The 14,353-nt window shown below is 38.9% G+C and overlaps 1 long non-coding RNA gene across 1 annotated transcript; it reads left to right on the forward strand.

Moving 5' to 3' along the window:
- The first annotated feature begins 12,406 nt into the window (after positions 1 to 12,406).
- LOC131532643 (uncharacterized) lies at positions 12,407 to 13,845 on the forward strand. The gene is made up of 3 exons (XR_009268936.1): positions 12,407 to 13,328; positions 13,445 to 13,526; positions 13,621 to 13,845. It is a non-coding gene; the product is annotated as an uncharacterized LOC131532643 (long non-coding RNA).
- The last annotated feature ends 508 nt before the right edge of the window (positions 13,846 to 14,353 follow it).

Here is a 14,353-nt window from a genome sequence, read left to right on the forward strand (position 1 = left end):
CTGCTCCCTATACTCTCTGACTACATACTCATCCTCTAAAAGGGAGCAGTTCAGCTTCCACAGCCCTCCACCTACCGTCACATCAGTGGGCAGTGAAAGGGTGCACGACAGTATTATGTGGTCCGAAAAGAAGAGGGGGGGTCCCCTGCTACCACTAGGGGAGCCCTACCTAGCATGTGGGGCTGCAGGTCTTCTAAAAGGTCATACCTGTCATTTTTCCAGTAAAACAATACACATTTAAAATGTTAAAATCTTTGCCTAAAAGAGTCAGATTATCAAAAATTGCCTGCCCGTCTCTCACCACCGTGCTGCCCTTCACCAAGATGTTGGAATTGTTGATTAAAATGGCAACACCGTCCTTTTTGTTATAATTGGACCCACTCCAAATCGAAGGACCTGGGGTCCAAAGCTCCTCCTATTTCCTGTAACTCAATAAAAAAGGCAAACCACATTCTTGTTATAAAGACACGTCTGACTTTAACATTTTTACATTTACATTTAATCATTTAGCAGATGCTTTTATCCAAAGCGACGTACAAATGAGAACAATAGAAGCAATCAGACCATTGAGAGTGCAGCAGTATACAAGTGCCATGACAAGTCTCAGTTAGTCCAGCACAGTAGACGTAGCTAGTTTTTATTTTTTATTTCTTTTAAATAGATAGACATAATAGGTAAGTGTTAGTGTTAATATTAGTTGGTCAGGTGCTGGCGAAAAAGATGTGTCTTTAGATGATTTTTGAAAATGGCTAAAGATTCAGCTGTTCGAATTGAGATCGGGAGGTCATTCCACCAGATGGGCACAGTCCAGGAAAAGGACCGTGAGAGAGATTCGGTACCTCTTTGTGATGGCACCACAAGGCGTTGTTCACTTGCAGAACGCAAGCTTCTGGAGGGTGCATAAGTTTGAACTAGTGAGTTTAGATATATTGGTGCAGTGCTAGTTGTCGTCTTGTAGGCAAACATCAGTACCTTGAATTTGATGCGAGCGGCTATTGGTAGCCAGTGTAACCTGATGAAGAGAGGGGTAACGTGAGCTTTCTTCGGTTCATTAAAGACCACTCTGGCTGCTGTATTTTGGATCAGTTGTAGAGGCTTGATAATACTTGCGGGAAGGCCTGCCAAGAGCGCATTACAATAGTCCAGTCTGGAGAGAACAAGAGCTTGGACGAGGAGTTGTGCGGCATGCTCGGACAGGAAGGGTCTAATCTTCCTAATGTTGTATAAGGCAAATCTGCAGGACCAGGCCGTTGTAGCAATATGGTCTGTGAAGGTTAACTGATCATCGATCACGACTCCAAGGTTCCTGGCCATCCTGGAAGGAGTTATGGTTGACGAACCCAGCTGTATAGAGAAGTTGTGGTGGAGTGATGGGTTGGCTGAAACCACGAGCAGTTCTGTCTTGGCAAGGTTGAGCTGAAGGTGATGGTCTTTCATCCAGCTAGAGATGTCACTCAGACAGGCTGCAATGCGAGCAGCTACCGTCGGATCATCAGGTAGGAATGAGAGGTAGAGTTGAGTGTCATCAGCATAGCAGTGATAAGAAAAGCTTCTGAATGACCGATCCTAATGACGACATGTAGATGGAGAAGAGAAGTGGTCCAAGCACTGAGCCTTGAGGAACCCCAGTAGCCATAAGTTGTGACTTTGAAACCTCACCCCTCCAAGACACCCTGAAGGACCTATCTGAGAGGTAAGACTCGAACCACAGGAGCGCGGTTTCTGAGATGCCCATCTTTCTGAGAGTGGACAGGAGGATCTGATGGTTAACTGTGTCAAAAGCAGCAGACAGGTCCAGTAAGATGAGTACAGAGGATTAGGAAGCCGCTCTTGCCAGTCTCAGGGCCTCTGTAACCGAGAGTAGGGCAGTCTCAGTAGAGTGGCCGCTTCTGAAGCCAGATTGGTTGTTGTCCAGAAGATTGTTCTGTGCAAGAAACAAAGAGAGTTGGTTGAACACAACTCGCTCAAGAGTCTTTGCAATGAATGGAAGAAGGGATACCGGTCTGTAGTGTTCTAAAAGTGCTGGATTTAGAGAGGGTTTTTTAAGCAGTGGGCATACCCGAGCCTGCTTAAATGCTGTGGGAAATGTACCAGTGTGAAGAGAGGTGTTGATAATGTGAGTAAGCGCAGGTATGACCGAAGAAGAAATGGCCTGAAGGAGGTGAGTGGGGATAGGATCTAGCGGACAGGTAGTGGGATGATTGGAATGGATGAGTTTGGAGACCTCCGCCTCCGGGAGAGGAGAGAAGGAGGTGAGAGAGTGTGTGTTAGTCAGTATGAAGTTATCAGTTTGTGGTGGGTCACTGATGGTTCTTGTTTTATTTGTAAAGAAAATGGCAAAGTCATCAACTGTAAGAGTTGATGAAGGAGGAAGGGGAGGAGGACAGAGAAGAGAAGAGAAAGTTTTGAAAAGTGTGCGAGAGTCTGAACAGTTGTTGATTTTGTTGTGGTAGTATGTCGATTTAGCAATGGAGATATTTGCAGAGAAGGAAGAGAGTGACTGATACGCACTAAGGTCAGTAGAGTTTTCAGATTTGTGCCATTTCCTCTCTGCAGCCCTTAGTTTAGCGATGTTCACGGAGAACATCAGACAGCCAGGGGGCAGAGGGGGTAGAGCGTGCTGGTCTGGATGAAAGGGGGCAAAAGTTGTCCAAGCAAGATGTTAGAGTGGAGCAAAGAGTGTCAGTAGCACTGTTTGTGTCCAATGCTGAAAACTGAGGGGATGAAGGAAGTGCAGATGAAACCATTGAGGAAAGGCAAGCGGGAGAGAGAGAGCGTAGGTTACGGCGAAAGGTGACCTGTGGGGGAGTATGTGCTGTGTCCGGAGTTAGTGTGAGGTTAGAAGTGATGAGGAAGTGGTCTGAGGTGTGCAGTGGAGTAACTAATGTTTATTTATTTATGTTTTATTTGTTAGGGACAGATACAATAAACATAGATGAAACTGAAACAACAGTCATCCCATGCATGTACCACAGTGCTTATAGCCAAAGCTAATTCGCAACACTTGTCCCTAGGAGGGCTTTTATAAATTTACTATTACAAAAATAAACAACAAATAGTACACAAATTTATAATACTAATACACTAAACATGACTACAAGTTTGTTGATGTATCAACCAAGATTTTGTGGCTTTTTTAAAATAATTATAATTTGCAGTAGATTTTAAATAATCAGGCAACAAATTAAAGATTTTACACCTTTCACTGAGAGAGCAGCCTGAGCAAATTATGTTTTACAATGTGTAACTCTACAGTTTCCACTAGAAGCCGCTCTAGTGGATCTACTGCTTCCCTGTAATCTCACAAAAAATTACATAAAGGCATAGGAGCAAGTCCATTTAAACACAAGCTTTACATAATGAAAAAAGACAAAATGAGCAAAGCTCAAAATCTTATATTTACTGAGGATCTGACAATGATGGTATCTTATTTGCTTTCTATCTAAAACTTTCAAAGCTCTGTTGTAAAGACATTCAACCTGGCTAGTTATGCATTGATTTGTCTGAGACCAAATAGATAATCCATATACTATATGTGATAATATCATCGAATTTAAAAACAAAAAAGCATGATCATATGTTAAACAATTTCTTATTATTCTAAAGCTGGTAAGATTTGCCTTAATTGTTTTACATAACTTTTTAACATGACTTTTAAAATTTAACTGAGAATCTAAAATCATACCAAGATATTTTTCTTCTGATACTTGTTCTATAATCTCATTTTTAATTCTAATGTTTAATGATTCTGTTACCGGTAATTTTGTTATTGAAAAACATATGGACTTTGTCTTCTTGGTATTTAAAGTTAAAAAAAGAGGCATCAAGCCAAGCTGATACTTTCTCTAAGTTTCTTGATAACTTTTCTTCAATTTCCACACAATTCCTACCAGATACATAGATGACCGTGTCATCAGCATACATTTGGAGACTTGCATCAGGACACACTTCTGGAAGATCATTAATATAAATACTAAAAAGAATCGGACCCAAAATTGTTCCCTGAGGAATTCCTATATCGATATTATGAGGAACTGACTTAACATTATTAATGACAACACTTTGTTCACAACTTTTTAGATACGAATCAAACCATAACAGAGATCGTTTTGATATCTTGTACTTTGTTATTTTTGACATTAAAATATTATGATTTACGGTATCAAATGCCTTTTTCAAATCCAGGAATACTGCACCAACTTTGAGTCCTTTATCAAGTGACCGCTTAATATTTTCTAATAATAAGCAAGTAGCTGTTTCTGTAGAATACTTATGTCTAAAACCAAATTGTAAAGGATGCAAAAGATTATTATTCTCTAAGTGATGCAAAAATTGTTCTGATACAACCTTTTCCAGCACTTTAGAAAGAACTGGAAGAAGACTAATTGGTCTATAATTAACCATGTCCTCTGAATTCCCAGATTTGAAAATAGGCTTTACCAATGCTTTTTTCCAACTATCAGGAAACTGCCCAGTTCTGATAGAAATATTAATTAGATGAGTAAGGTTCTTGACTAAAGCACTTACATTTTTTTAAAAAAAGACAGTGTAAAGATTATATATATCTTTAGAATATGTAGTTTTTAATTCATTAATCGTTCTCATAATTAAAGATTGATCCACTTCCTGAATATCAAATAATTTAATGTTATCCTCCATATTCTCAAATTGATTAGCATCTTGATCCACCTCTATGTACTGCCTATCAACTTCAACTTTTAAAAAATTAGATGCAAGATCATTAAATATATTTGCAATTCTTTTTGAGTCATGAACAATTTCATCTCCAACTTTAAGAATATATTTATCCTGAGCTTTACTTTTTAGTTTTATTAAACTATTAATTTGTTTCCATATTATATTACCATTTTCCTTAGCTTCAGATAATATGTGAATGTAGTAATTTGATTTTAAAATAAGAAATTCCTTAGTTACACTATTTCATGTCTAGTTTTAAGAAAAATCTTTAAAGCATGATCTCTTTGTTTCATTAATTGACGTATCGTATCGTTTATCCAAGGAAGCTGTATTTTTCTATATGATTTCTTCCGACATTTAATAAATTTATCTACAATACGACTAATATTAATCATAATTTCGTCACAACATTTATTTACTTGATTATGTTGTAAAACTTGGTTCCAACTTATTGCCTTTAATTCCTTCTCAAATTCAGCCTGATCTTTACAAGGAATCTCAAATTTGACTAATCCATCATGATTATTATAGTACTTTACTAATCGTTTTTTTACTAACGGTTAATATAATATTATGATCCGACAAACCACAAACTAAATTATACGTTTTTGTTATACGTTCAGGTTTATTCGAAAATACTAGATCTATTAACGTTTGTGTTTTCCGACTAATTCGAGTAGGTCCACTGATCATCTGTTGATAGTCATATTTTGAAGTCAGATCCTTAAGCTTTTTTCTGCAATGCTTGTCCAACCAATTTATATTAAAATCTCCAAAGACAAAGTACTTCACAGTTACGTTTAAAACACTTAAATAATTCTTCTATATTATCATAAAACGTAACGAACATCCTGAAGGGGGGTTATACAATACTACAATATTAAATTCCATACGTGGAGAAAGAGAAACATTTATACACAGAGATTCCATTGACACGTTTTCAGGTAATGGAATCTCTGTAGATTTAAAAGACTCCTTAATGTATATTGTTACATATCATGGTCATTATTATTATTATTATTATTTTTGTAATAGTTTATATTGAATGTAAACTTTATGCAATATGTGGAATACGTCATCAAATGCTGACTGGAACGAGGAGGTTGATGACGTACAAAGGCTTCGTCAACGCAGTTGCGGCAGTGGCAGCGGCAGCAACAAACAATACCTTGTGGAGCGAGATGGAGAACTAGAGTCCTGGCGTGCAAATTGTAGCCGGAGTGTCTCGAGGCGTCGAGCGTGATTCATCTACGCGATGACTAATTGTGTTCGGTGAAGGCTTTTCATTTTATGTTTGTGGATAACAGAGAAAGCGATAGATTATAATGTCACGTGACATACATTGAACACATGTGGTTTTAATTGCATTGTATTATACACACTAGTTTAGTGAGTATGTGCCATTTTTTGTAAGTTTTGTTTTGTTAGTCAGTGTAGGGAAGGTAGAGCGTGTGATACGCTGAAGATGTTTAGTTTATTTTTGTTTCTAGTTAGGTAAGAACTATTTACTTTAGGTAGATTGGTTTTCTATTTTTGTTTATTTATTTTCTTTGGCACTACTCGGAGATTGTCTTTCTCTTTTTCTTCATATCTTTATTTTGTATATTTATATTTAACTTCAGTATTGAACTTCAATGTTTGACTACTCCTGGACATCACAATAAATTCTCTCTTGAGAATATTTGTTTGTTTTTATCATTTATTGCCGCATCATAACAATGAGGAAATATGTAACTATTACTTTTCACAATTGCAAGAGAAAGGGGAAGGGAATAATTTTCTTGTTACGGCTCCCTTACTCTAGACATTAAAAACGTCGTAACATATATTAATACACCACCACCTCTACCTGTAACTCTATCTTTTCTAAAACACATATATCCTGGAATATCAACCATATTAGTTAAAATATTATCATGTAACCATGTTTCACTTAAACATAAAAAGTCAAGATTAGATCCAGTTAACAAATGTCTAATTTCATCACATTACGAAGACAGACTTCTAATATTTAAATGTCCTCCAAAGATTCCTCTAGGTTTCACTGTAGGATCCCAGATAACTTTTGCATACTTAACTGTTTGTAAAAATAAGTTCTGATGTTTTTTAGAAGAATCACATGCTAGATGTATTTTACCATTGGCGACATTCTCGAGGTCGGAGCTGTTGTTAGAGCAGGTCTGAGGAATAGCTGTTACGGTGTTAGTTATTTTCACTCCAGGTCCCTTATCGCGGAACACACGACTGCAATCCGGGTTTCCAGCCGACCCATCCGGCACTCCACGCTGCAACGCAACCGAATCCACGCAGCAAGCCAAGTCATCCCGGGAACGCTCCACCACATCGCCAGCAGACAACACGCCAGATCCAGAAGGAACACCACTGCCTCCACCCATTAGACCCGCAGGATCTGGTCCAACCTGCCGGCATCGGAATCCCTCCACCAACGCTCCAGCTTCAGGGCCCAGTCTCTCACAATCCACCTGGGCCACACAATCACGCAGCAGAATTCGATCAGCAAACCGCAGTCCGAGCTCCTCATCCCGGGAGTCCGAAGCTCCTGCCGATCCATCCACACGTGAATCAACACCTATTTCGCGGCCGGACGGCTCAAATGAACAATTACTGCTCTGATTGTACAAAGTAGCCAAGGTGTGTGGGCCCGGGTTAAGCTGTATATCTCCCGCCAGTAGGATCAAAAGAGAAAAATATATTGACACGTGTAAGTCATCCATATTAATTCGACTGGAGTTCAACTTCGCATTTGTAGCGATACTTGCCGACTTATATTTCAAGGTGGAGCAATAAATTGTAAGCTGACCATATCCAAAATAATTCAATTGTTGCTCATTCATTTGAGGTTCGCCAAAAGCGAAAAAAATACTGTTTATTCTGTTGCATTTTTGTGGAAAAAATTCCTGGTACCATTAATCCTGAGGCGGTTGGAATACAGAGCATTATCAAACAGCTTATAAGTAGTAGATACAATTGCCGGCGATAATTAATTGGCACATGCGGTCTTTCATGGCATTGTCTCCGTCTACCTTGAACTGTTGAAAATGATTTCTTTGTCTTTTTCCACTTCTGTGATCCTGTCTTTAAAAAAATCTCGTGAAAATCTTGCAGTAAAAAGAGAAAAACTAAACTGTTTTAAAAATAACACAACAAGCACGGAGCCCAACCAACCGTGCAGGTGTGAAAGCGCCATCTTGAATTGTTCATGTGTTGTCAGTGGAGCAGTAGCGTGTGTAATTTATCTTTAATTTCTGTAATTTATTTTTATCTTTTTAAATGAGATAAAATGCTCTGTGCTCGTATATTGCTCTTCACGCTTTTCACATTTATTGTGGATATGGTGAGAGCCATGAGCAGTATGGTTAAAAAGGTATAAGGCATTAAAAGAACCAACAAAAAGGACTACAGAAATATGATTAAAATTGTTACGTCTTGTTACACTTGCCTTTCCTTTTCCCTAGAAATACTGAGATCAAGAAGGCAAATGCCTCATGCCTCAGGGGCCACAGAGAAAACCTCTTGTGGCTCCTTTGGCGACGATGTTCTTAGCTTGATGTGCAGAAAAGAGACTTCATTAGGAGATTTTGAAGGCCACATACGGTCTAGATCTTCCAATGAGGAACTATCTAGACAATGCGATGCCCTCAGACTTTTCTCCTCTATTTCAGGTAGAGGAGATCTCGCAGACCTTTTCTGCACTTGAGCATTGGGGAGTGAACAGTTAGTTTGACTCCCACTATCCACCACACTGTTCTCTGAAACAGTTTTCCTCCTCTTCGTCCTCCATTTTGTCTCCACTCATTTCAAGGGAGAGGCTTCTTCCTCCTGTCCAACACCAATAATTAACTCCGCCCCTAGGGCCGCCCCACTTCCTTCTTCCCGTCCAAAACCTCTGGGCCCGCCTCCAGCTCATTAGTGGAAGACTCCAAGACCTCAGCTGAGTGCGTCAGAGGAGATGTCTCAATAAACGTCAACCACTACTTTAAAACCGACGGCAGCCTTCTCACCAGCTAACCAGTAAAGATCTTCGCAGAAGCCTGTTAAATACGATGGCTGCAACCTTATCCAACTCACTTCACATGGTGGGACCACTGTCTCTACCCCCTCCACTAGCTCCTCACTCAGTCTGCGATACAGTGTCCTCTGCTTTAAAATCAGGGATTGCTCTAAACACCAAGGCTTCTGAGCAATAAAATCCACCACCCTGCGATGATGCTCTGGCCTATTTGCTGACCAGGGTCTTGTTCCCCTCCAACTACCTAAAGACATCAAAGGAAAAGCCAGCCAAAACTGGGCTAATAACCTAGCCTTATGCTCCTTCTCTTGGGATGCTAAGCAAGCTGCCCAGGAGCAGAAAATAGCCTCCATCTTCAATGGAACGCAAGGGACCCCCTCCCACCATCCCTCATCAGCCTGTACATCTGCCCCCTAGCCATCATTTCGGTGCTATTTTTCCACAAAAAAAAACAAAAAACCTTTTCTAACTTATAATAGAGAAGGGGGGACAAAGGACACCCCTGCCGTACTCCCCCCAACTGTTCCACCTTTTCTGTAAAATGGACATTTATCCCTATTCTACTGAATACCTTTCTGTAGAGCAATTTAACCCACGCCCTGAACACTGGGCCAAACCCCATACACCTTAAAATTGCCCCCAGAAAGGTATGGCTGACCCTATCAAAGGCCTTCTCCTGATCTAAGCTCAAGATAGCTAAAGGAATCTGCGTTTGCTCTACACAGCTAATTATCTCTCTAACTAGAGCCAAGTTCATAGAGACTGACCTGCCAGGCACCCCACATGTCTGGTCTGACTGGACAACTGCTCCTATGACCTTCTCAAGTCTCTCTGTCAAGACTTTTGCCAGCACTTTGTAGTCTGTGGTCAGCAAAGTAATCGGCCTCCAATTACCCGACGCCCCCTTTGCACCTTTCTTATACAATAATGTTACCAACCCTGTTCTCATTGTCTCTACCAACTCCAACTTCAGCCGGCTCCAGCATCCCCTTCACTGATGTTTGCACCCCTTCACTTAAATTCCATCTTTCTGCTGCTCTAACTGAAAAAGCTGACTGTCCAAAAACAGTTTTATTAAATTTAGTTGAACAATCACCTCTAACTGATGACCTAGTCTGCCTGATATTGTCCTTACAGAAAGTCACACATTGTTTAAGAGGTGATGGTGCAAGATCATGAAATAGTTTGTACATCAAACACACATCAGCAAAAAATAAAATATTGTCAAACGTCAATAATTTATATATTTTTAATAATACTGCAGTGATGATAACTCCTTGGCTTTTTTGCAAAAATTTCACAGCTTGTTTATAAATAGTATATAATGGTTTTGACATAGTTATACTTGTATGAGACCAACTTGTAGCACAGTAAGATAAATGAGGGAGGATCATTGTATGCATAAAGAGTTTAGCAGCAGCCACAGGTAATTGGTACCTAATATTCCTGAAGATCATCAAGTTTGTGTAACCAGTTATAGTGAATACAGTTTGAATGTAACACATTGCTTTTTCACAAAAATCCTTTTTATTGTTTTACGGATTTCTTTGTTATTGTATTATTTTTTTTATTTCTGTTTTTCTTTGAGCAATATTTGTTGATTCTGCTGTTCACTGTTTAGAGACTTGTATTTTGAAAATGTCTGTTGGCGCTCTACTGACGCCATTTTCAAGTGAGTGCGCCGCGCGCGTTTCTCGTCAGTTCGCATTGTGTATGCTGGTGAGAGGTAAGCGTTTGTCAGAGCTCTTCATTTTATGAGTGAATTAAGCTTGCAAAGTGTATAAATCGGTTAAATATTCTGTTATAAGTACTTCTGAGACTATATGTAGTCTTCTGTTAAGTTTTATGCGCGAGTGGATTAAGAATGTAAAGTTATCGTGTGGGTCTTATGATATGCTACTGGCATGGTTTTGAGTTATTAATTAGCTAATAAATATTATATCATACAGGAATGTGTCTATGGAATACCCAAGAGAGAGATATTAACTTTATTCATGTTAATTCACAGACGGAGTGAAGTTAATGCTGGGCATGGTTGTCAATAAATCCCCTTTTGGTGAACAGAAGTGAAAGTGTCCTGAGCCTTCTTACACACAACACAGATGACGCTAGCAGCGGTCAGCAAAGGACCGGTTACATTTGCCCTAGTACTTTTAGAGACCATTTTAATGTTTTTATTTTTTTAAAGTTAGAATCCATAATCATACCGAAATATTTAAAATGCTCAACAAAATGTATTACCTCTCCTTTAACTAAAATATCTGGACAACGCTCATCAACTTTCTTGATCGAGAAATACATGCCCACAGTTTTACTCAAATTAAGAGTCAGACAAGAATGACATAGCCAATCTGAGACTTTGTTCAATTCAGCAGTAAGTTTGATAGCAGCTTGTTATTTTGTCTTAGCATAAGTGCAACTGTATCACTTGCATACATCTGAACCTGGACCTCTGGGCAAACTATAGGCAGATCATTAATGTATAGGCTGAACAAAATTGGTCTGAGAATCGACCCCTGTGGGACTCCAATATTATAATCAAGAAATGGTGAGCATGCATCATTAATTCTTGTACATTGTTTTCTTAAATTTAAGCATGACTCCATCCATGTTAATGAAGAAAAATTAAACCTTGATAATTTAGATAAAAGAACATTGATTAACGGTATCAAAAGCCTTTTTAAAATCAAGGAAGACAGCACCAACAACATCTCCCCTATCAAGAGTGGATTTAATTTGTTCAACGAAATAACAGTTTGCTGTCTCCGTAGAGTGATGTGCCCTAAATCCAAACTACATAGGGTGTAATGGAAAATGACCAAAATTTAAATGCTCTACTAACTGATTGCAAATGATCTTTTCAATTACTTTAAAAGCAACTGGTAGAATACTGATTGGTCTATAGTTGGTTACATTAACAGCATCGCCAGTCTTAAATAGGGGCGCTATTACTGCTGACTTCCAGGCACTTGGAAAATTTACATTGTTGTATTGACAAATTAACCAGGTGAGTTATAGGTGTACTAAGAACATTTGCATACTTTTTAACAAATACAGAATCACAATCAAAAACATCTTTGGCCCTAGAACTCTTAAGCTGACTTAACATTTTTATTATATAGGTTTCAGATACTTCAGAAATATAAAAAATAGTAAGATCATGATTTGGTAATATAATATCCTTGCTCCCCACACTAAATCCTTGTGTTAAATCTTGAACTGAGTCTATAAAAAAAAATTAAAAACACTAGCAATTTGATGCTTATCTTGAATTAAACTTCCATGAACTTGTAATACAATACCTTTTATTGTTTTTATTTTTTTTCGTACTCTATTAATATTCTCCCATACTTCTCTACTATTCCCCTTTGCATCCTGGGATTTTTAATGACCACAGAGAGTCAGGACCTCGGTTTAACGTCTCATTCGAAGGACGGTGCTTTTTTACAGTATAGTGTCCCCGTCACTATACTGGAGCCTTGGGACCCACACAGACCACAGGGTGAGCGCCCCCTGCTGGCCTCACTAACACCTCTTCCAACAGAAACCTAGTTTTCCCAGGAGGTCTACCATCCAGGTACTGACCAGCTCAACCCTGCTTAGCTTCAGTGGGTAACCGGTCTTGGGCTGCAGGGTGACATGGCTGACTTAGTTATTCTTTCTGGTTTGTTGCTAAATATTAAATCAATTGGAGTTTCAGATGATGAGGTGATTCTAGTGGGGCCCTGGATTAACTGTACGAGGTCAAAATGACTTACTGGCTGTATCCGAAACCGCCTACTTCTCTACTATATAGTTGGCGAAAAGCAGTAGGCGAGCGAAGAAGTATGTGAAACCTCAGTATTCATAAAAGAGTAGGCGAGAAGTTCCTGGATGTCCTACTGCTTTAGCCCAGATTCTTGAGCGCTCATCGATGGACACTTTTCAATCCCAGAAGCCCACGGGAGATCAATACGTCATCATCGAACGTGATGGAGAACAGCGGGTGTTTACAAATGTGAGTATTACAAACCAAAAACACTGTTTCCTGTGTTAAAATCACATTTGTTGAGCTACTGTAGAGTAAACGGTTGATTTGCTGAAGGTGTAAAGACGCTAGACAGTAATGTTACAGTATATTTGTGATTTTGCTGTAAAAACACGTCTCATGTTTAGCGAACAGCGGAGCTGCAGTAAACACATGCACGTCTCCAGAGTGCATTTACATAAACCATATTCATCTTAAAGACGATTACTAAATGTCTATTTAATATGAGACAGGAAAACTTACTAAAAGAATTACAGATGAGCACATCACAACATGAACACACATCTGAGTGAGTGATGTATGTGTTATGTAGAAATCAACACTGCTTTACATGAATGTAATGTAAATATACAAATCTACGTGGAGTAACTAAACATAACTTATCTATTTCATTTGCCCATTAGTATTGTAGATAAACTGAGGAACATTTGTGTTGAATAAAAAGTGAGTTAACGCATCAGCAACTACAGATAAATCACAGCTGACTGACTCTTGCCTGATGTTACAGAGACACACGAGTGTTTATCCGCTGAAGAGTGACCGATGGAGGAATGCTGCCATCAAAAGCTTTGAGTGAGTACACTATAGAAATGAATAAAACATCTTTTAAATCTTAAGGTGTAGTTTATTTTAATTATTGTAATTTTAAACAGGTATTACAGCGCTTTTCTGATTCTTGATTGCTGTAGGTTTGATGCAGAGCTTTTGTGGAGGAGCAGGTGATGGCGGCATTTGTGGGGAAAAAACTGAAAACCTGAAACAAAATATAAAGTAAGAAATAATTTTGTTACTTCTAATACAGAAATCAGATGACATTGTGCTGTTAAAATGACTGCTTGTGTATTACATTTGTGCATCTTTGCAGGATCTGAAATGTCTACAGACTGCTGTGAGCAGTGATCCTGGAAATGATCCAGTGCCATGAATGAGTCGCTCCATCACTGCACCTGCCCTTACTGCCTCATCTGGACCGGATGCTGCTGTGGTCTCTTCATCCTCACTGACCCCAGAGCCAGCGAGAGCATCTAGAAAAAGACCAAACGAAATGGAGGATGTGATTTTGTTCAAGTTTGTTCTGCTGGTTTCTGTTCATACAACATCAGTCAATGAAACCAGAGTTTCAGAAGCTTCAAAAGCATCATCAAATAATGTCATGAAGAATCTGAAAGTCAGGCTCCATTGACTGACATTGTATGAACAGAAACCAGCAGGACGTCTTTATTAAAATTAGTTCCTGGATTTTGATGAATGTCGCTCGCCAGAAGAAGAGTGATTGCTTAAATAGCTAATCGTTCTCCGGAACAATTGAGATGGTTTTCTTCTCGATAGATTGCAAGTGTTTTGTTGGAAGAGTTAGTTTTCTGTCATTTAATATCATGGAGAAAGAAGTGAATTGGCTGCATAAATCAAAGGTAGTAACTACAACTTGCGTGTCTGTCCACCGCTGATGTATGTTTGTTTCCCAACAGCAGCGTAATGATAGTAACGAAAGGATAGCAGTATAGTCAATAACAATAATTTTCTGTGTCGTATCAGCAATATTTTGGCTTTGATTGACTTCGTTGTTTTGAAATCAAAGTTATCAGTTTTAAGTTTAA

This window comes from Onychostoma macrolepis, chromosome 23 (assembly GCF_012432095.1).
Source record: "Onychostoma macrolepis isolate SWU-2019 chromosome 23, ASM1243209v1, whole genome shotgun sequence".
NCBI lineage: Eukaryota > Metazoa > Chordata > Actinopteri > Cypriniformes > Cyprinidae > Onychostoma > Onychostoma macrolepis.